The sequence below is a fragment of the Cervus canadensis genome, chromosome 26 (genome assembly GCF_019320065.1).
Source record: "Cervus canadensis isolate Bull #8, Minnesota chromosome 26, ASM1932006v1, whole genome shotgun sequence".
Taxonomy (NCBI): Eukaryota; Metazoa; Chordata; class Mammalia; order Artiodactyla; family Cervidae; genus Cervus; species Cervus canadensis.
The window spans coordinates 31,791,337-31,812,418 of record NC_057411.1 but is presented as its reverse complement, the minus strand read 5'-3'; the positions used below and the strand labels follow the sequence as shown (position 1 = coordinate 31,812,418).

The 21,082-nt window shown below is 36.5% G+C and overlaps 1 protein-coding gene and 1 non-coding gene across 2 annotated transcripts in view; both read right to left on the bottom strand.

Moving 5' to 3' along the window:
- Positions 1 to 21,082, bottom strand: part of CFAP299 (cilia and flagella associated protein 299) — a 637,244-nt gene that overhangs the window by 456,424 nt on the left and 159,738 nt on the right. The window lies entirely within an intron of this gene.
- Positions 16,072 to 16,144, bottom strand: TRNAD-AUC. The gene has a single exon. It is a non-coding gene; the product is annotated as a tRNA-Asp (tRNA).

Sequence of the window (21,082 nt, the reverse complement as noted above, 5' to 3'; positions counted from 1 at the left end):
CTGAACACTTTCACTGAATGTTTTCTCTATGTGCTTGCCCTGATTCAAACCAGGCTCTCCCATATGGAACTCACAAATAAAATCCACTCATTTTTTCATATTGTGTTTTATGTTAGAGTCAAGATAATTAGCTATCATTGTCCTAGAGCCTCAGTGATACCTCCAGATCTTTCTGACAACATAATTCTGTGAGAACCTTTATCTTTAAAGGCTTATGGAGCAGCCCAGCTTTCTACTGCCTAAATTACCTCATTGCTATTTACCTATCAATTTTTTAGCCATTCCCGCACATTCGCTGAAGGCTTTGCACTTCTCTCAGCATTATTTCCTGTACACAAATTGCTAATATCAACTTGAGCATCTTCAAAGTCCAAAAGTACAATCTTAACCTCTCAGCTCCCCTGCTTCCTTCTCTTTGGTGAATCTCACGTCTACTCCACTTTCCATCCAGCTCTACTGTACGCACCCTGGGTCTTGTCATTGCCTGTAACTGGTTCACTGCCAAACTCTGAAACTCAAACAACTGCAGCTATCCATAATCCTAGCTCTATCACTCAGCTTTTCCCTCCTCGCACCAGGACTTAGATCTTAGTAACAAATACAATGTCTTTTTTTTTTTTTTAATAAACCTTAAATCCTCCCTTCAAATACCGAATAATTCTGGTTTTACCAGCTATAAAGTATCTTATTGTTGTTGTTGTTTAGTCGCTAAATCACGTCCGAGTCTTTGTAACCCTATGGACTGTGGCCCACGAGACTCTTTTGTCCATGGGATTTCCCATTCCAGGAATATTGGAATGTGTTGCCATTTCCTCCTCCAGGGGATCTTCCCCATCCAGGGGCCAAAACTGTGTCTCCTGCCCTGGCAGGTGGATTCTTTATCGCTGAGCCCCACCAGAGAAGCCCAGGTATCCAATTTCTAATGCTTCTACTTTCTGCCTATCAAACACACTCATCATATCTCCACTCTGTCTCCTCTTATATTCAACTCCATAGTGCAGTGTACCAGTTGCTGTTACTATGTCCTCAACTCCATTGCTTGTCCCAATACTATATGCTCACAGATTGAAGTGTAATGTTGGCCTTCTAAATCTGGAAAGCTGTATTTTGCTAGAGAAAAGAAGAAGTGCATGTCAGTGTCACTAGAGATCTGTGACCTCCACTTACTGCTATCTAGGTTACTTCCAGGTATCACTAGTGAATGCTTTCTTTCCAGTCCTCGTGCAGCCATTTCAAAAAGAAAAGTCTCCACTCATTTCAAAGCTCTGGCTACATCCTTGTTCACTATAAAAGAATAACCTTGGCATTATAAAACAACAGAGAATCCCCTCAATTTTCTGCCATCACAGGTACAAACAGCTACATCAACATGCATATTTTCTGTCTTCTCACCTATTACAGAGGGAGAGGGATTTGGCTACCCAGTAAGGGCAATTTTTTACTTATTCCAGCAATTTCAATATGTAGTTATTGAACTTTGAAGCAACGATGCTTTATTTTCATTAGATTTTTTTTTCCTAAAAAGAACATAAAATTATACTCCTTTTTAACAACTAAAAGAGGTGGATGAAACTAAGCGGAAGGAGTGAGAAAGTAGGAAAAGATTCACCTGGTAAACAAAAATGTGGTTAGGAAAGATAAGGGGATATAGAGCTTAGTCTTTAATAGGATTCAATTGCAACATCAAGGGACTAGAGGGCTTTAAACAATTATTTTAATTTGATAGTGGCTTGCCAGTCAAAGTCCATTTTGATGCTGATAATTCTCTTCCAATTGACTTAAAGAATTAAAAACTTTTAAAACTCTGGTCCTTTCCTTCCCCATCATATGCTATTACAGACACTTAAAGTTTATTGTCATTATCGACTACCTCTTAGTTTAATTGTAAAACTGGCTTAAGTGTTATTAGATTCCTGAAAGATTAATAACATGATCAAAGAGCAAAGCCCATTCCTTTAAGTGCAATTCCCAAACTTTCTTTCAAATTACTGTCGGAAAAGTTCACGGCCTACTGATGAGCCTTCCAGCTCTTCTCCTCTGTAATATGGTGTATATTTCTTAATTGATGTGAGGCTGAAATCACAAGTCATCTCTCTGAAGACAGAAATTTGTAACATAACATGGAAAGTATATTTTTAAGGGGCTCCAGAATAATTATTGATAAACTTTCAATAGTAAGTCTGAAGAAATTCACGGGAATACCATTCACTATGACAAGAAATTCAATTACTTTATGGTACTCTCCTCTCCCCTGGAGGAGGGCATGACAACCCACTCCAGAATTCTGGTCTGGAGAATTCCCATGGAGAGAGGAATCTGGCGGGCTACAGTCCATGGAGTCACACAGAGTTTGACACGACAAAGCAAATAAGCAGAGCAAAGTACTCTCCCTTCCACAAGCTCAGACATGCAGATACCACTCTAACAACAGAAATCAAAGAGAAACCGAAGCGCCTCTTGAAGAGGGTGAAAGAGGAGAGTGGAAAAGCTGGCTTAAAGCTCAAATTTTAAAAAACTAAGAGCATGGCATCCGGTCCCACTACTTCATGGAAAATAGATGGGGCAAAAGTGGACACAGTGACAGATTTTATTTTACTGGGCTCCAAAATCACTGTGGATGGTGACTGCAGCCACAAAATTAAAAGACACTTGTTCCTTGAAAGAAAAGCTATGACAAGCCTAGACAGTGTATTAAAAAGAAGAAACATCACTTTGCTGACAGAGATCCGTATAGTTAAAGCTATGGTTTTTCCAGTAGGCATATGTGGTTGTGAAAACTGAACCATGAGAAACCTGAGTGCCGAAGAATTGAGGCTTTCAAACTGTGGTGCTGGAGAGGACTCTTGAAAGACGCCTGGACAGCAAGATCAAATCAGTCAATCCTAAAAGAAATCAACCCTGAATATTCATTGGAAGGACTGGTGCTGAGGCTGAAGTTCCAATACTTTGGCCAACTGATGCAAAGAGCTGACTTGTTGGCAAAGAACTTGATGCTGGGAAAGACTGAAGGTAGGAGGAGATGGGGTGACAGAGGACAAGATGGTTGGATGGCATCATCAGCTCAATGGAAGTGAGTTTGAGCAAGTTCTGGGAGACTGGGAAAGACAGGGAAGCCTGGTGCCCTGCAGTCCATGGGGTCGCAAAGAGTTGCACATGAGTGAGCAACTGAAACACAGCTTTCCTCTCCACATCATCTCTTTCCCTCCTTCGTATTTAAACACATATGGGTTAAGGTTTCTCAGTTACTATCTCACATGGGATAATTTAATTAATTATTTTAGTATATCCTAATAAATATAGATACTAGTGATTGGCTATTTCTCAGGTAAGAATTTTATTATTCCCATTGTAGCTTGGATGACTTGAAAAATAATACCATTTACTAAAATAAAGTAATATATTTTTAAAGTTTAGAAAACTACCATTGCTACTCATTCACTCATTTAACAAATATCTATTAGGTGCCTACTGCATAGTAAACATTATACTACATTCAGGGTGACATTTCCAGAAGCCAAGAGTTTATCTGAGGATGAAATTGACTAATGAACAAAAAAAAAAAAAAGAAAGAAATTGACTAATGAAGGTGTGGTTTTTCAAAAGATCTTTCCTCTTCTGAAAAATAACTCAAACTACTAAGTACTGTAGAAATGAAAATCTTAACATGTTACTATGTTAGGGGGAAAAGCGAGCTTGCATTTTTGAAAGTTCTGAATAAAACATACTAGAAAGGAGCAATACTTTTTTTTATTTTAAAGAACATGGCAAAATATTTGGAGGAATGTCTCAAAAAGAAGCATTGCTAAGCATGACAAAGCAGAAGAACTGATGCTTGCTATGACTAGCTACCATTATATGTGACTCACAATCTGATAAAATTCCAGGTTTTTTTAGACCATAAAAGTACATCACAAACAAATTTTCTGTACTAGGTAGCATGCTTTATGAGTGAAAGCACATTTTTGAGAATAGAAGACAGTATCATGAATTATTATGCTGGGACAACTGACACAACCTGAGATTATCCAGACAAAGTCAAAAGTGAAAGTGGTCTCCTTATTATCAGGGGACCAAAGAGTGAATGTATAGCTTCTTCTACACATTTTTATTTAAATGAAAATGCAGCAAAGTTAAGAAATTTGAACCCAGCTTAGGTTACAATTGGAAATATTCTTGAGCTACTATTATGCATTCAACTGAATTACTTTAAAAACATGCTATTATATAATTTATTTTAATCATTATCATTAGTCATTTAGGTAGAGGTAGAAAAAGTGAATTCTAAAAAGGTCAAATGTGGGACCAGATGAAATTGAAATTAATCCTATAGAGACATGTACAAAGCACTGTTTTTCTCAATATTAACACCACTTAATCATCCAGTACATCTTACTAAACTTTCTTGGTCTTGATATCCAGAGATTATATTTGCACAAAGGCTCCAATGTAATTTCTCTGCAGCTGAATAATGAGGAGTTAGTTAACATATTAGTTGAGAATTGAAAATGGATTAAAGGTGATTATCAGAAGGTTACATTACAACTGGTTGAAATCACTTATTTATCTCGTGATTTAAATATTATTCCCAACTACTTCCCTCTAAAATGGCTTTTATTGTGAGTTTATTTACTGAGTACTCTTCAAAGGAGCTGTGAAAATACCCAGGCCTGACTATCCCAGAGAAATAAAACACTCTGAGAGAGGAAAACTGGTTAAAACCCATTTGTATTGCTATGATTTTGGTTTCACTTACAACTATGTTAGCATCTTTTGTACATTCCCTTCATGCTCTTAGCCCTAGGAATAATGTAGTTGCCATTGGTGCATAAGTGTATTTTAAAACAGAGTTAAAAATGCAGAAGTTGTGTTTAAACAGGATTTTTAGATTTCTCTATTCATCATCAATTTTTATTTAGACTTCACAAAAATTCAACTTTTATTTAAAAACAAAAAGTCTGTTGAAGCAAATAAGCCAACAAGAAGCCAGAAATAGGTCCATTTCTATATCTTATAATCACTATGCATTTATTTAGCATCTATCATAGGAAATATAATGGGTAAACAAGACCCACATCTGTGTTCTTATGTATCCCCTTCTCAAAAAGTTATGAAAATACACAAGAAAATTTTAGGTAGTAGCTTAGGAGCAGTTACAGAAATAAATAATACTCTAAGTAAATGAAAGACAGTGACTCTAAATAAAGACTGTTTATGTTTCCAGAGTCTTCTCTTTATTTTTCCATGACATTTATTTTCACTAAATATGAGGAACGAGGCTACCTACTTCTCTTTATAGTCAGCTTCACCCCAAAGGTGTCAGCCACCTCTCCAATTACTCATACCCACTAATACAAATCAAAATGCACAATTCCAACTTCACTGCTCCAGTGGAGAGGCACAGATTTTTTTTTTTTTTTTCCTATCAGAGGAAAGAAGCCATAGGTAAAGCTATTAGTACGTCACACCTTAGTGTGTATTTGCAAATAGGTGTGGTCCCAGGTGCTGGCCAGGTTAAAAAAAAAAAAAAAAAAACAGTTTCGAACTGGTGGGAAGGGACAAGGGGGTAAGAAGTTATTTTAACAATTTGTGATAAGGCAGACACAAGGAAAGCACTAGAGAAATGGACTTCAGAAAACCAGTGTGGGCAGCTAAAAGGTATTATGTTTATAAAAGTAGCTAAAAAGGGTGCATTGAGTACTGGAAAAGAGACAAGGGTACAGAGAGAGAGGTTGTTGTTCACTCCCTAAAGTTGTGTCCAACTCTTTGCAAACCCCACGTACTGCAGCACGCTAGGCCTCCCTGTCTCTCACCATCTCCTGGAGTTTGCCCAAGTTCAAGGGAGAAAGCATACGACAAAAATAACAAACTTCAACAGCTTCATTATTTTTCCCAGGCCAGGCCAGTGAAGGTGTTTTTGAAAAGTCTGATTTCTCTTCTCTCATACCTAGGGAAAGGCAGCAAGAGCAACAACAGTGGTTTAGGAGAAAGCCCAATATAGGGACCTGAAAATTTTTCATACATATTTTCTACATATATATATATACACACACACACTCATATATATACGCACACACAACATATTTATTAATGTGTGTATCTATTACATAGACAGTCACGTGTGTGTGTAAATATGCATATACATACATATAGGACTCCTCTGTAGCTCAGACGGTAAAGAATCTGCCTGCAATGTAGGAGACCTGGGTTCAGTCCCTGAGTTCAGAAGATCCCCTGGAGAAGGGAATGGCAACCCACTCCAGTATTCTTGCCTGGAGAATCCAATGGACAGAGAACCCTGGCAGGCTACAGTCTGTGGCGCTGCAAAGTGTCAGCACAACTGAGTGACCAACTCTACACTATGCATATACATACATACATACATATATATATATATATATATACATACATACATACATATATATATATACATTCTGTAAACCTTGCAGAAACCTGATGAACTGGGTACTATTATAACTGGTTTCACAGATGAGGAAACGGAGGCGCAGAGAGGCTAAATAATTTCCCTGTAGTCAGAGTCATGCCTTCAGCAAGGATTGCTGTTCAGTCGCTCAGTCGTGCCGACTCTTTATGGCAGCACACCAGGGTTCCCTGTTCTTCCCAGCAAGGATAAGAGCTCGGATTTTAACTTACACAATCTGTTCCTGGTGTTTGGACTTTTGACTCCTCTGATATCTTATTTGGGGACTGGTACAGTTGAGAGAAAGGTACAGTTATGTACAATCTGTTAGCATTTAAGTCAAAATTGAATTTTCAAATTTGTACTTTATAAACTATAGCTTCAAATGCTCCTTGATTGAATTTAATAAAAATTTTAATTACATGGACTGTTCTTTATTTAAACGGGCAACTTTTTAAGTAAAAATATGAACTACAAACCAACCAGTTTTGCACTGTTTTTTCACTAGCTGGCTTTCAGAGTGAATTTAAACAGTGGAATTGTGACATATGCATGGACATATGGCCACACTTGTGTACTTTCTACCTTATGTATCTTTCCACCATTGTTCTGGAGAGCTAAATATTTTTTATTGTATTTAGGTTAAAAAATCTGCAATGACTTTGAAGCTATATGTCAAAGATTCATAGCATCTGGTTCCTATTTACAATCTTTCAGTTTTCCAAGATATGTTAATGAGAAACATAATAAAGAAAATTAGATTTTTACTGTTATGATTATTAATAAAAATCCTCCCTTGTATAGCCAGACATGACCATATCTAAAAATGACATGGAGTAAAAAATATTTCAAATTTTGTATTTTTAAATAATGTAACAATAGATGTAGAAAACAGGCACCAAAGGGCAAAGAATCCTGAAACAAATAAACAATACTAATCACTACAGAGTAGAAGTAAAAGTAGGCAAGTTCTTCTCTTGAATTCTGTACAGAATTTACTACAAAATTTAAAAAACCATTTATTGAATGGTTATTAGGTACTAGGCATTGCTCTAAGAGGGCTTTCCTAGTAGCTCAGATGGTAAAGACACCTGTTCAATCCTTCAGTCAGGAAGATCCCCTGAAGAAGAGAACAGCTACCCACTCCAGTATTCTTGGACTTCCTGGTGGCTCAGACAGTAAAGAATCTGCCTACAGTGTAGGAGACCAGGGTTTGATCCCTGGGTTGGGAAGATCCCCTGGAGAAGGGAATGGCTCCCCATTCCAGTATTCTTGCCTGGGAAATCCCACAGACAGAGGGGCCTGGTGGGCTACAGTTCATGAAGTTGCAATACTTACACCTTATAACAACTCTAGCAGGTAACTATTATTATTTCCTTATTTTCAAATGAGAATATTGAGACAATAAGAAGTTAAGCAACTTATACAAGGACCCACAGCTGATAAATGGTACAGCTAGGGATTTGAACCCAGGCAGCGTAACCTCTTGAGCATAACTGGGGTTCTTAGCTTATAGAACCCCTACTAAATGGTTATAGTTGTCTTGTTGGTCAGCTCACACATATAACATGTAACTTATTCACTAAAAGCCATGAGGACCGCATCCTCATCTGGACCTAAAATATGTGTCACTATACGGAATACTGCCATTCAGAGCTGTTTTCCACACATGCTCCATAAGCATGTTGCTCTGTAAGTTAAGTACAATTTTCTTAGGGCTTCCCAGGTGACTTAATGGTAAAGAATCTGCCTGCCACTGCAGGAGACTCAGGTTCAATCCCTGGATCAGGAAGATCCCCTGGAGAAGGAAATGGCAACCCACTCCAGTATTCTTGCCTGGGAAATCGCTTGGACAGAGGAGTCTGGCAGACTACAGTTCATCTGGTTGCAAGAGTCTAATATGACTTAGCAACTAAACTACAACAATTTTCTCTAGCAAGACATAACTCTTCCTAGTATACCACGTTGCATCACTTTCTCCCACTTTCTTCAAATCAGTAGATAACAAGGTAGTCAATCAGGGATATGACTGATGGGAAAAGATGTGCTCTATTTTACATTTTAAAAAACTCCCAAGGTACTAGTATATACTGTGTACAATGTGCGCCTGCCTTCACGGCCAAGCAGAACTGACCTTCTTCTTATTTTCCTCTTCTGTGGTTGTACTTAACCCTCATTTTAATCTAATTTCACATATATGAAAGTGTTTGAAGTTAGAGATGAACAGTTTGATTGTCTAAGGTCCTGAAAAAACTGCAGCAGGGCAGGAGGGATGCTCTCCAAAAAGAAAAAAAAAGAAAAAATATATATATATTATAAATGTTAATAATCAAAACTGTCAATCATTAAAACGATAATTTTGAAAAATCAACTTCCAGGCCTCTATGAGTCTCTCAGGTTTTCATATGAAATCTTAGCATCAGTGTTGTGAGCCTTACTATTATCCTAAAAGAAATTAGCATTAAGGTAATTCCTGAGTTAATACAACTTGAAAGAGAAAAGGACCTGTTATTTTATGCTTGGTTTGACTATAGTTATTGGACATATTATTAAGATACATAAAGATACTCTTTAGTCAATCTTTAGGTCATGTGATGAACTTGGGGTCAGGAGCTTATTAAATGCTACATATGGTTTGTCTGAAGATTCTGGTCTTTAATAAATTCAAGAAAAAGAAATTCACCCTAAGGGCTGTGCAACGACCAATTTCATTATCACTAACTACTGCCTAACAAAAAAATAGATATGAAAACATCAGTCATATTCACTTTAGTGGAAAAATATGAATAAGTAGTTCTGAATACTTCAATGTATTATAATTAAATTAAACCAAAATTTTATTCCCTCACAGAAAATTTTAGCCAAATTAAGATACGCAATCATTTTATCAATTCAGGAAAAGTCATTTACAAAATAACAGTGGCTATAGCTATAATGCATTCAGACATAAATTCTCAAATGCTGTGGGCATCTCCTGCATTTCATGTCAATAGTAATATTACCAACATCAATAGAATGCTTTCTATGTGCCCGAAGTTCAAAACTTTTTTTTTAAACTTCTTATATGTACTACCCTAGTTCATTCATGAAGTAGGTAGGTACGTTTACTACAGTTAGGGAGAGGCACAAAGAGATTGACCAAGATAATACACAGGTAAGTGAAGTGGGACTTGAACTCAGTTCTGTAACCATACCCATCTCCCTTCCACCGTCAATTTTCCATTGTTCCTAACCTCAGATATCCGCTAATCTGTCCTCCATTTCTAAAATCTTGTCATTTAAAAACTGCTGTATTATTTGGAGGGTATTATGCTGAGTGAGGGCTTCCCTGGTAGCTCAGCTGGTAAAGATTCCACCTGCAATGCAGGAGACCCTGGGTCGATTCCTGGGTCTGGAAGATCCCCTGGAGGAAGACATGGTAACCCACTCCAAAATTCTTGCCTGGGGAATCCACATGGAAAGGAGCCTAATGGGCTACTGTCTATGATATGCTGCAAAGAGTCGGACACCACTGAGAGACTCAGCATAGAACATGCTGAGTGAAGTAAGTCAGACAGAGAAAAACACAGTCAAACAAAAGCTATCTGTAAGTCTGCTCCTTTTTTTTGTTGTTGTTTAATAGTCACTATAACTGAAAACAAAAAACAAGCAAACTAGAACAAAAAAGGAGCAGACTTACAGATAGAATAAGCTATTGGTTACCAATGGGGAGAGTGAATGGGAAAGCAGCAGTATAGGGGCTGGGGATTAAGAGGTAAAACTATTATGTATATAATAAGCTACAGTGACATACAACACAGAGAATATAGCCAATATTTTATAATAACTATAAATGAAAGACAACCTTTAGATTTTTGAATCATATATTAGACAGTTGTTACATATAATACTGTACATCAACTGGACTTCAATTTTTTTAAATGTTCTATAAATGGAACTAAGGTACGTACCATTTGGTGACTGACTGTTTTTCACTCAGCATAATTCCCTAGATAGTCATCCAATTTGCTGTCTGAATCAGGTCCTTTCCTTTTATTGCTGAGTAGTATTCCATGGTATATACACATGATAGTTCGTTTAGTCACTTATCTGCTGAAGAGTATTGGGGCTTATTTCAATTTTGGGCTACTCCAAGAAAAGCTGCTATGAACTTTACAGGGGTTTACATGACCATAAGTTTTCACTTCTCTAGGATAAATGCCTAGGAGGACAACTGATGGGTCACATGGAAATTGCATGTTTAGTTTTACAACAAACTGCCAATTTGTTTTCCAGAGAGGCTGTAGCATTTTACATTCCCACCTGTGACAGATCCAGTTTCTCCACATCCTCTCAAGCACTTGGTACTGTTACTATTTTTTTTTTTCATTTTTTTCCCTTCTGATAGATGTGCAGGAATGCCTCATTGAGGTTTTAATTTGTGCTTCTTTGATGTTGAACGTATTTCCATGTGCTTATTTGCCATCTGTATTTCCTTTTCATTGAAATGAGTCTTCATGTCCTTTTTCCATTTTGTTTTTTTTTTTACTGTTGTGTTTCCAGAGTTCTTTATATACTCTACATTTTAGCCTTTTGTTGGATAAATAGCCTGCAAATATTTTCCCCCAATCTGTAGTTTTTTTCATCCTTTTCACATGGACTTTCCCAGAGCAAAACTTAAAATTTTTATGAAATCCAATATATTCAGTTTTCTTCTTATGGATCATGCTATTTGTATCACCTTTAAGAACATCTGAATAGCTCTAGGGACTGAATATTTTCTAAACTGCTTTTCTAAAAGTTGTATATTTTTATATTTTGTATTTAATTCTATGATACAGTTTGAGTTAGTTTTTATATAAGGTGTGAGATTTAAGTTGAGATGCTCCCCTTCTGCTTCTCCTATTTCTCCTTCTTCCTCTCCTCCTCATCCTCCTTCTTCTTTTACCTATGGATATCCAATCATTCCAACACGAGTTGTTGAAAAGGCTATTCTTACTTTAAGCTGACTTAAAACCCAACATTCAAAAAACTAAAATCATGGCATGCGGTCCCATCACTTCATGGCAAATAGATGGGGGGAAAAGTGGAAACAGTGACAGATTTTATATTCTTAGGCTCCAAAATCACTGCAGACAGTAACTGCAGCCATGAAATTAAAAGATGCTGGCTTCTTGGAAGAAAAGCTATGACAAACCTAGATGGTGTATTGAAAAGCAAAGACATTACTTTGCCAACAAACGTCCATATAGTCAAAGGTATGGTTTTTCTAGCAGTCATGTACTGATATGAGAGTTCGACCATAAAGAAGGTTGAGAACCGAAGAACTGATGCTTTCAACTTGTGGTGCTGGCTAAGACTCTTGAGAGTCCGTTGGACAGCAAAGAGATCAAACCAGTCAATTCTCAAACCAGTCACTCCTAAAGGAGATCAACCCTGAATATTCATTGGAAGGACTAGTGCTGAAGCTGAAGCTCCAATACTTTGGCTGCCTGATGTGAAGAGCCAATTTACTGGAAGAGATCCTGGTGCTGGGAAAGATTGAGGGCAGGAGAAGAAAAGGGTGACAGAGGATAAGATGGTTGAATGGCATCACTGACTCAATGGACATGAATTTGAGCAAATTCCGAGAGATAGTGAAGGACAGGGAAGCCTGATGTGCTGCAGTTCATGGGATTGCAAAGAGTTGGACACGACTTAAGAGACTAAACAACAATTCTTACTTCACTGAACTTTTTGCATTTTTCATAAAAAATCAGTTGAGCATATTTGTGTGCATCTTCTTCTGGGTTCTTTGGTCTATTCTGACTAGTTTATCCCTCTACCAATAGCACACTGTCTTTATTACTGAGTCTGCACAGTAAACAGCATGGGGTAGAATATAGTCAACAGTATAAGGTAGAGTGATTCCTCCAGCTTTATTTCTTCTTAATTTTTATTGGAATATAGTTGCTTTACAATGCTGTGTTAGTTTCTGCTGTGTAGCAAAGTGAATCAGTCATATGTTTACATATATCCCTTCTCTTATTGATTTTTTTCCCATTGAGGTCACCACAGAGAATTGAGTAGAGTTCCCTGTGCTATATAGTAGGTCCTCATTAGTTATCTATTTTAAACATAGTATCAGTAGTGTATATACATCAATCCCTCTTACTTTATTATTCTTTGTCAAGATTATTTCAGCTATTCTACTTCTGTGCCTTACATATAAATTTTAGAATATGCTTTTTTACATCTACAAAAAAAAATTAAAAAAAAAACCTGATGAAACTTTACATGAATTTCATTCTACTTCTAGATCAAGTAGGAGGGAAATGACATTTATATTATGCTGAGCTCCCAAGCCATGAACCCAGTAGTATCTTTTAATTTATTCAGATCTTTGATTTCTTTCATAAGCATATTAAAAAATTTCCAGCATACATGCTTTGTTAAATGCATCCTATTTCTAACCTAAGAATTTTATCATAAAATGATGTTGAATTTTATTCTAATGTTTTCTCTGTGTCAATTGATATGATCATATGATTCTTCTTCTTTAAGTTGTTGATAGGGTGAATTACACTGAATGATTTTGAAAACTAAACAAGCCTTGCATACCTGGAATAAATTCCACTAATTCTCTTTGTACATTGTTGAATTCAGTTTGTTCATATTTTGCTGACAAGTTTTGAATCTGAATTTATTTGAGATACTTTTCCTCATGTTGTCTTATTTGCATTATTATCTTTTTCTGGCTTTACTGTCAGGATAATACTGGCCTCCTAAAATGAGTTGGGAAGTATTCCCATCTCATTTATTTTCTAAAAGAGACTTTAAAATAACTGTTAATTCTTTTTGAAGGCTTACTAGAAATCTCTCCTGAAATTATCTGGATCTAGTGATATTTTTTCAGTAGTTTTTTAAATTATGAATTAAACTTTCTTAGTTGTTAAAAGGCTATTGAAATTATTTGCTTCATCTTGGTTGAAATTTGATAGTTTGTGGTTTTTAAGAAATTGGCCACTTTCTTCTATATCATCCAATATATTAAAGTTGTTCAGATTATTCATTTATTAATTTTTAATGGCTGAAGAATTTGGAGTAATATCTATTTCTAATATTGTCTGTTTCTTTTTTTTATTTTTTGTATTATTAGAAGTTTATTAATTTTATGGATTTTTTCTTTTTCAATTTATTTGCTCTACTGTTTTCCTACTTTACTATTTCATTGTTTCTACAATAATCTTTATTATTTCCTTCCTTTTGCTTTGGATTTCTTTGTTTTTGGTTTATCTGTCTCTCTTTTTCTACTTTCTGAGATAAGAACTGGATTATTTAAGGCCTTACCACGTTTCCAGTGGAAGTTGTCAATTATAAACAATTTATAAATTATAAATTTCCCTTTACATGACACTTCAACTGCAGTCAATTTATTTTAATGTTGTATTTTCATTTTCATTCAGTTCTATAAATTTTTTTCTCTTTCCTTTTAGCCTTTCTCTTTGATCCATGGATTATTTAGAAATGTATAACTTAATTCCCACACGTTTAGAGATATTTCTGTTATCTGTCTGTTATTGATTTCTAGTTTCATTACATTATGGTCAGAGAACACTCTATGTGTGAATTCAATTCTTTCAAATTTGTTGAGGTTTGTTTCATGACCCAGGAATTATTCTATTTTTCTGAATGTCCCATGGGCACTTGTTCTTTATTTGTTGAGTGGAGTGTTCTATATATGTCAATTAGATATTGGTTTCAGTACATTGTTGAGACCTTTCTTATACTTGCTGACTTTATCTAGTAGTTCTATCTGTTACCAAGGGAATGGTGTTGAAGACACCCACTATCATTGTAGATCTGTCTAATTCTCATTTCAGCTTTTGCTTCTTAAATTTTGAATCTTTATTGTTTGGTGTATAAATATTTAGGATCATTTTGTCTTTCTCATAAATTCATCCTTTTATCAATGCTCTTTGCTCCCAGTAATTTTATTGGCCCTGGTATTTGCCAGATATTAATATGTCACTCTTGATTTTTTAATTAGTATTTTCATGTATACTTTTTTTTCAGTTCTTTTTCAACCTAACTATGTCCTTGAATTTGAGGTGAATCTCTTGCAAAGAACATCTGGTTGTATTTTTTTTTTAATTCATTCTGCCAATCTGTATTTTGATTGGTTTATTTTGAGTGGTATCACTGAGCATTAATGCTCTAGAACTTAAGACTTCCATTTTATTAATTTATTTTTTTCTGTTTCTTTCTCTGAAATTCATTCTTTTGTTTCTCTTTTCCTGCTTTCCTGTGGGTTAACTGAATATATTTTAGGATTCCAACTTGATTGATTTATAGTGTTTTTGACTCTATCTCTTTGCATAGTTTTCATAGTATTACTCAGAGAATCACATAGTATACACATGTGACATAATAATTTACTGGTATCAACATTCTTACCACTTCCATTTAACTGTGAACATCTCTCTTCAAGTCCCTTTACTTTCCTCACCTGTAAATATCATTGTCTTGTGTACCAGATGATTACATCTGATCATGTATTTTGTTACAATCATCAAAACAAGATTTATAAAGCTCAATAGGAAAAGGACAGTCCATTGTATGTAACCATACCGCTGATCTTTTCATTGTTTCTTTTCTTCCTGCTTCCTGAACCTTGAAGAATTTTTCTTTTCTCGTTTCCCTTTCAGATATTCCCTAAGGCTTCTCTCATTCTGATACTCTATGAACTCAAAACCTTTCCAAAGAAACTGAGTTTGAAATAGGCAGTCAAAGAGATAAACATTTTAAAATATAGGAGTCAGAGATGATCTAGGGCTGACGTTCTTACTGGAAGGACCATACTGGAAGGAAAGTATGTATCTGTGAAGGAAGTTATTTTATATCTTCCAAATACATCTTGAACAATACTAAGCTGCAAGATATTTACCACTCCAATAAACCATCCTTAGAAAGGTCTTTCATTCAAGCATCATAAGGTATCAATAATGTGCCAAGAAATGTGCAAGGTGGTGGAGATGAAGATATAAGCAACAAATGGTCCCTGCCCTAATCCATGGATGGCTTAGACAGGAAGACCTAGCATCAAAGCCTGAGAGAGGGATTCGGATACTTCTGTACCATTAAGGGAATGCTCAGAGGAGAGCAGTGAGGGAAGGAGGATAAGTTAGAGGATAAACCAAAGCAAGACTGTGGGCTCAGCTAAAGTTTACTTTAGACTGTAGCTGATCCTAAGGGAGACCACAAGGAACTGTGCAGCATGCACGGCACTGCAGAGCAGTTTCACCTTAAGGCAGAGGGCCTTCTGCATCTCTGGAGCAGCACAATTCTCTGGAGAAGGCTAGTACTCACAGCATCTAGGAGATGAGTAAGCTGGCTCATAAAAGAGAACTGAGTACCGAGAGCATCTACTGCAACTGTCTGAGAAAGCAGATGATAATCAAGCTATAGTGTAACTCGGTATGATGGTTCAGACAGGTACAAAAAAAGTATAAGGACAAAGAGGAGAATAAATTCTGTTTGGAGCAGCTGGAGAAGGATTCCCACATAATTTATGAGACCCAGTAGAAAATGAAATGCGGAGCATGTTGTTCAACATTATTACAGAGCTTTAAACCAAGCAAGCAGCCCTTCTTCCTTCCCACCCTCTATTTGGCCATGTGCATGTGGGATCTTCGTTCCCCAACCAGGGATCGAACCTGGGCCCCCTGCAGTGATAGTGTGGAGTCTTCACCATTGGACCACAGGGGAGGTCCCCTGAGGGGCCCTTCTAAATGCAGGACTCTGTACAACTACACAGATCACTCCCCAGGGAGCTGGCTCTGCAGCTGAGGAATCTGTGAAGAATGCGGAAACAACAGAATCTTGAAGGAGATGAGATGTAAGTTCCAACCATATTTTTAAAAGTAGTTTCTAGAAGTAGGACAGAGGGTGATCAGGGAATAAGTTTTGTGATAAATTCATGATTTTTTTCTAGATAGTGTCATCATTACTCATCTCAATGAAATAAATATTCAACCTTCAAAATGTATGGTTATTTTTTGTTGCTGATTCGTTAATACTAACATCTGTAATAGTCAATTCTATGTGCAGAAATAATAATGATATATCCCTAATGTGTAATGTTCTTCAAGTTATTTATGACCTGATAAATTCTGTTGCTAGTTACTATTTTTTTCAGAAATAGGCAACTTTATAAGATCATAATATAGAGTTCTAATATTCACACTTAAAGGTCAAGATTGAAGGTCTGACTAAGGAAAATTGCTATGAGTGTATATAACAATATATTTTTGACTACAAGCCACATTCACACATGAAAATAACAAGGATTTTGTTATTTATTCAGCTTTCATTTCAAGTAAGACCTACTTCATGTAAAAGCAAATACAGCTTAAAACTTTGTTTCCTCAGTATGCAGTCCTATTGTCAATAAACGCTTGCATTTAATTCCACCTCCTCTACTCAAGCCTGTTCTAAAATGCTCACATAAATTCAAGATTGAACAATGTATTTCAGCATGCTATAAACTAATAAAAATAAAGGGTGCCATGCTATTACTTTTTATAAGGTGTTTAAAACAAAAATTACATAATTTCACATATTTAGGCTATATGAGCAAGTGTGTTTAACATTTAATTTATATCAGCCATGGTTAGGTATCTAATTCCAACCACACTATATCCTGTGGTTTAAACATCTTCCTTCATTCCCTTCGTTCGTCACCAAGATCATCATGGAAGCATCTGGGGTCAAGATGTTATCTTCAGGATTTATATTCAAGGGAAGCTAAACTTCTAGACTTGACCTCTGGCTCTAGAAGTTTTGTAGTTCTCAGTTTAAAAAGTACTCTCCACTGTTTCCCATATTTCTCTGTTGGCAACTTGTCATTTGGCTTGTTCTGGTGTCTGGAGAGCTGTGTTCCAGAGAAAACCTATAAACATTGAGGGGAGGAGGCAATCCTCCATGAACTTGGAAGTTAATCAGTATTGGATCCGGAAGCCTGGAAATCTCTGAGTGTGGCATTTTTACTTGTTCTTCAGCACAGCAGATAGAAACTGATTTACCCATGGTGCTTTTGTACATATAAATGAAAACTGTCTGGATTCTCCTCTTGTATAGATCTCAAATGTTCTGAAGGTGAGGGTAATCACTATTCTACACTTGTTGTAGAAGTTATTTTTTGCCAATCAGGGCTGTTTAAAGTACTCCACATGCCAGTTATATGGCCCCCGAGATGTAGGTACCTAAGCAGTTCTCCACCGTCATCATATGATTATGGGTTATCTATTGAGTTAAGGATATGTACAAACTAAAACATACCCTTTCAATTTGTTTGAAAAAAGAAATATTTGAAGTAGGTATGGAGCTTTATCCATATATTCAGTTGTGAGGGGAGAGGGGGCGGTTGTTCCTTGGTGACATCTGTCCATAGCTCACACCTTCTGAATCTTACCTCATCTGTGGTCTGATCCTTGGAAGTAAGTCTAGTGAGGTTACAATTCTGTCAAACCTAATTCTCATCCATAAGACCTTGTCCAGTAACTCTCTCCTGTATTTTCATGATCCTGTTGGGTGTGCCTGAAGATTTTCAGGCACTGCAGAGCATGGTGGTCCATGGGAAAGTTATGGGTCAACCTCAGGCCAGGCTGCTTAGAGGTATTATGCAGCCATCTCTGCTCCCGGGAGTAGACCCCTCTCCACATGCTAGACTCTGCCATAGGGTAAGGAGGTCTAGGTCTGTTTTACTCTGGGATCTCAACTGAAATCTCTACTGATCTTCACCTCGGGCTCAACTACTAGAGAGAGGTAGTCAGTGAGAGAGTTAATTCTTAGACAGGTTCATAAGAAGTCCTGAATCCCAGAGGGGGAGGAGGAGGAGGAGGAGGATAAAAGATTCCTGGACTTTCAAGGAGGAAAGTGAAAGTGAAGTCGCTCAGTCGTGTCCGACTCTTTGCGACCCCCATGGACTGTAGCCTCCCAGGCTCCTCAGTCCATGTAAATTTTCCAGGCAAGAGTACTGGACTGGGTTGCCATTTCCTTCTCCAGGATATCTTCCTGACCCAGGGATCGAATGTGGGTCTCACACATTGCAGGCTTCTGAGCCACTAGGGAAGTCCAGGGACAAATGTTTTTCTACATTGCTTTGTTTTAGTCACACAAGAGGTTTTTCCCCTTAAACTCTGAGTTGTTATGATAACAGTCTTTAAGACTAACTTTCTGAAGGCCAGAGCTAATGATTACACAACAACACAACTCATCTTGCTCAAGGGTCTGTTTTTCCTTAAGTTCAGTTCAGTTCAGTTCAGTCACTCTTTTCTGTCCTAATGATTATATAACAGCAATGTATCTTGCTAGAGGACATGTTTCTCCTTCTTAACAAGAACCTTCTGACTAATCTTGTTATCTTAAGACACAGTCACAGTTAAGACTCCTTATGCTGTAGGAGTGGGTCTATGTCAGAAGCTTTCTCAGTTTCTTTTTCACTGTAATAAAACTGTTACACAAGAGCCCTGAATGATCAAGCCTGGTCCCTGATCTTGAAGCTAAACCTTCTTTGGAGATCACAAATCTGACATATTTCACCATAAGCTATTTTCTCTGGGATCCCCAAGACTGAATCAAAACCATTATCAACGCTCCTTTGAATTTCTCCCTATCCCCATCCGTACACCCTCTTCAACCAAAACATCCTTTTGCTTTTCCCTTGATCCTCAGAATTTTTCTGAGTATTCCCTTCTCTGGAGAAATGAACAAAGACTTCCCTAGCATACGGAGTAGCTGATGGACGGAGATCCACCAAAAATCTGCAGAAGAGGGGAAAATACTTCAAAATACTATCAGCTACAAATGGTTTCATATAACATCTATAGGTTGATTGTCCAACTTGATTCACAATTATTTAAGCTCATTTCTAATAAAGGATTATTGAGTCTGACATAATCCTTAAAATTAATATAACTTGCATATAATATCTTTTAAAAACAACTATACTTAGGTTAATTTTTTCATGTGTATCATAGAACTAATTAGAATAAAAGTGTGAAATGACATTTCCTGATCATAATCTAGAATGATAGCTCTACTTATATACATCTTTCAGATAGCCAAAATGACTATAAGCATGTACAAATAAAATTTATTTTAACAATTTGATGGATATCTTCAAAAATATGTATTTTACTCCTTAAATAAGTAATAAGGCTAAACATGAAGACACTTTCTAATTGTTTTTTCTATATCATCATTTTGTTGCTTCAGAATTCCTAACATCTTGACAATTTTTTTTAAAGTTTAATCTCTGAAAAATACATATGGTGCTGACTGCAGGACTGACATTCTTATTCCAGACCAGCAACATTCCTATAAATTTATGCAATGTGTGGTGGTCTATTTGAAGACATTATGAGGCTTTTAAAATATCTGAAAATGTGAAACAACTGGACTTTGTTAAAATGATATTCTGTGTATTTGGTTTCAGAAATAAAATTAATTTTTACTTTGTTTTAAACTTTACCATAAGTATAGTCAACATTTGGTTTTCATCATTACACCTAAGTTCTAAATGAAGTCAGTTAGTTCTTAAGGAAGTATTATAAGTTAGATTCATCTAAAGCAACTTGGCCTCTTTCCTCCAAAGAGAAGCAAGATGTTAAAATACAGTTCAGACACATCCAAGGACAGCCTAAGTAAAATGAAAATATAACCCATAGAATGGGAGAAAATATTTGCAAACAAAGGAACTCACAAAGGATTAATCTCCAAGGTATACAAACAGCTCATGCAGGTCTTCAGGTTGGGCTTCCTGTGTAGCTCAGTCAGTAAAGCACCTGCCTCCAATGCAGGAGACCTGGGTTCAATTCCTGAGTTGGGAAGTTCCCCTGCAGAAGTAAATGGCAACCCACTCCAGTATTCTTGCCTGGAAAATCCCATGGACAGAGGAGCCTGTCAGGCTACAGTTCATGGAATTGCAAGACTTAGCATGACTTAGCACTATCTTTCTTTCTTTTATGTAGGTTTATATAAAAAAAAAAAAACCCAATTAAACAATGGCAGAGAATCTAAATATACTAGACATTTCTCCAAAGAAAATATAGAGATAGCCAAGAGACACATGAAAAGATGCTCAACATCACTAATCATAAGAGAAATGCAAATCAAACTTACAATATCACCTCACACCAGTCAGAATGGCCATCATCAAAATGTCTACAAACAATAAATGCTAAAAAAGGTGTGGGGAAAAGGGAACCCTCTACACTGTTGGTGGCAATGTAAATTGGTAAAACCCACTATGGAGAACAGAACAGAGGTTCTTTAAGAAAAACTAGAACTAGAATTGCCATATGATTCAGCAAAGAGTCAGACATAACTGTGACTGAGCATGTAAGATCCAGCAATCCCACTGCTGGGCATATACCCAGAGAGAACCATAATTTAAAGAGATACATGCACTTCAATGCTCATTGCAGCACTATTTACAAAAACCAAGACATGAAAGCAACCTAAATATCCATCAATGGATGAATGGATAAAGAAGATTCAGCACATATATACAATGGAATACTACTCAGCCATAAAAAGAATGAAATAATGTCATTTACAGCAACATAGATGGACCTAGAGATTATCATACTAAGTGAAGTAAGTCAGAAGCAAATATCATACAAATTTATGTGGGATCGAATT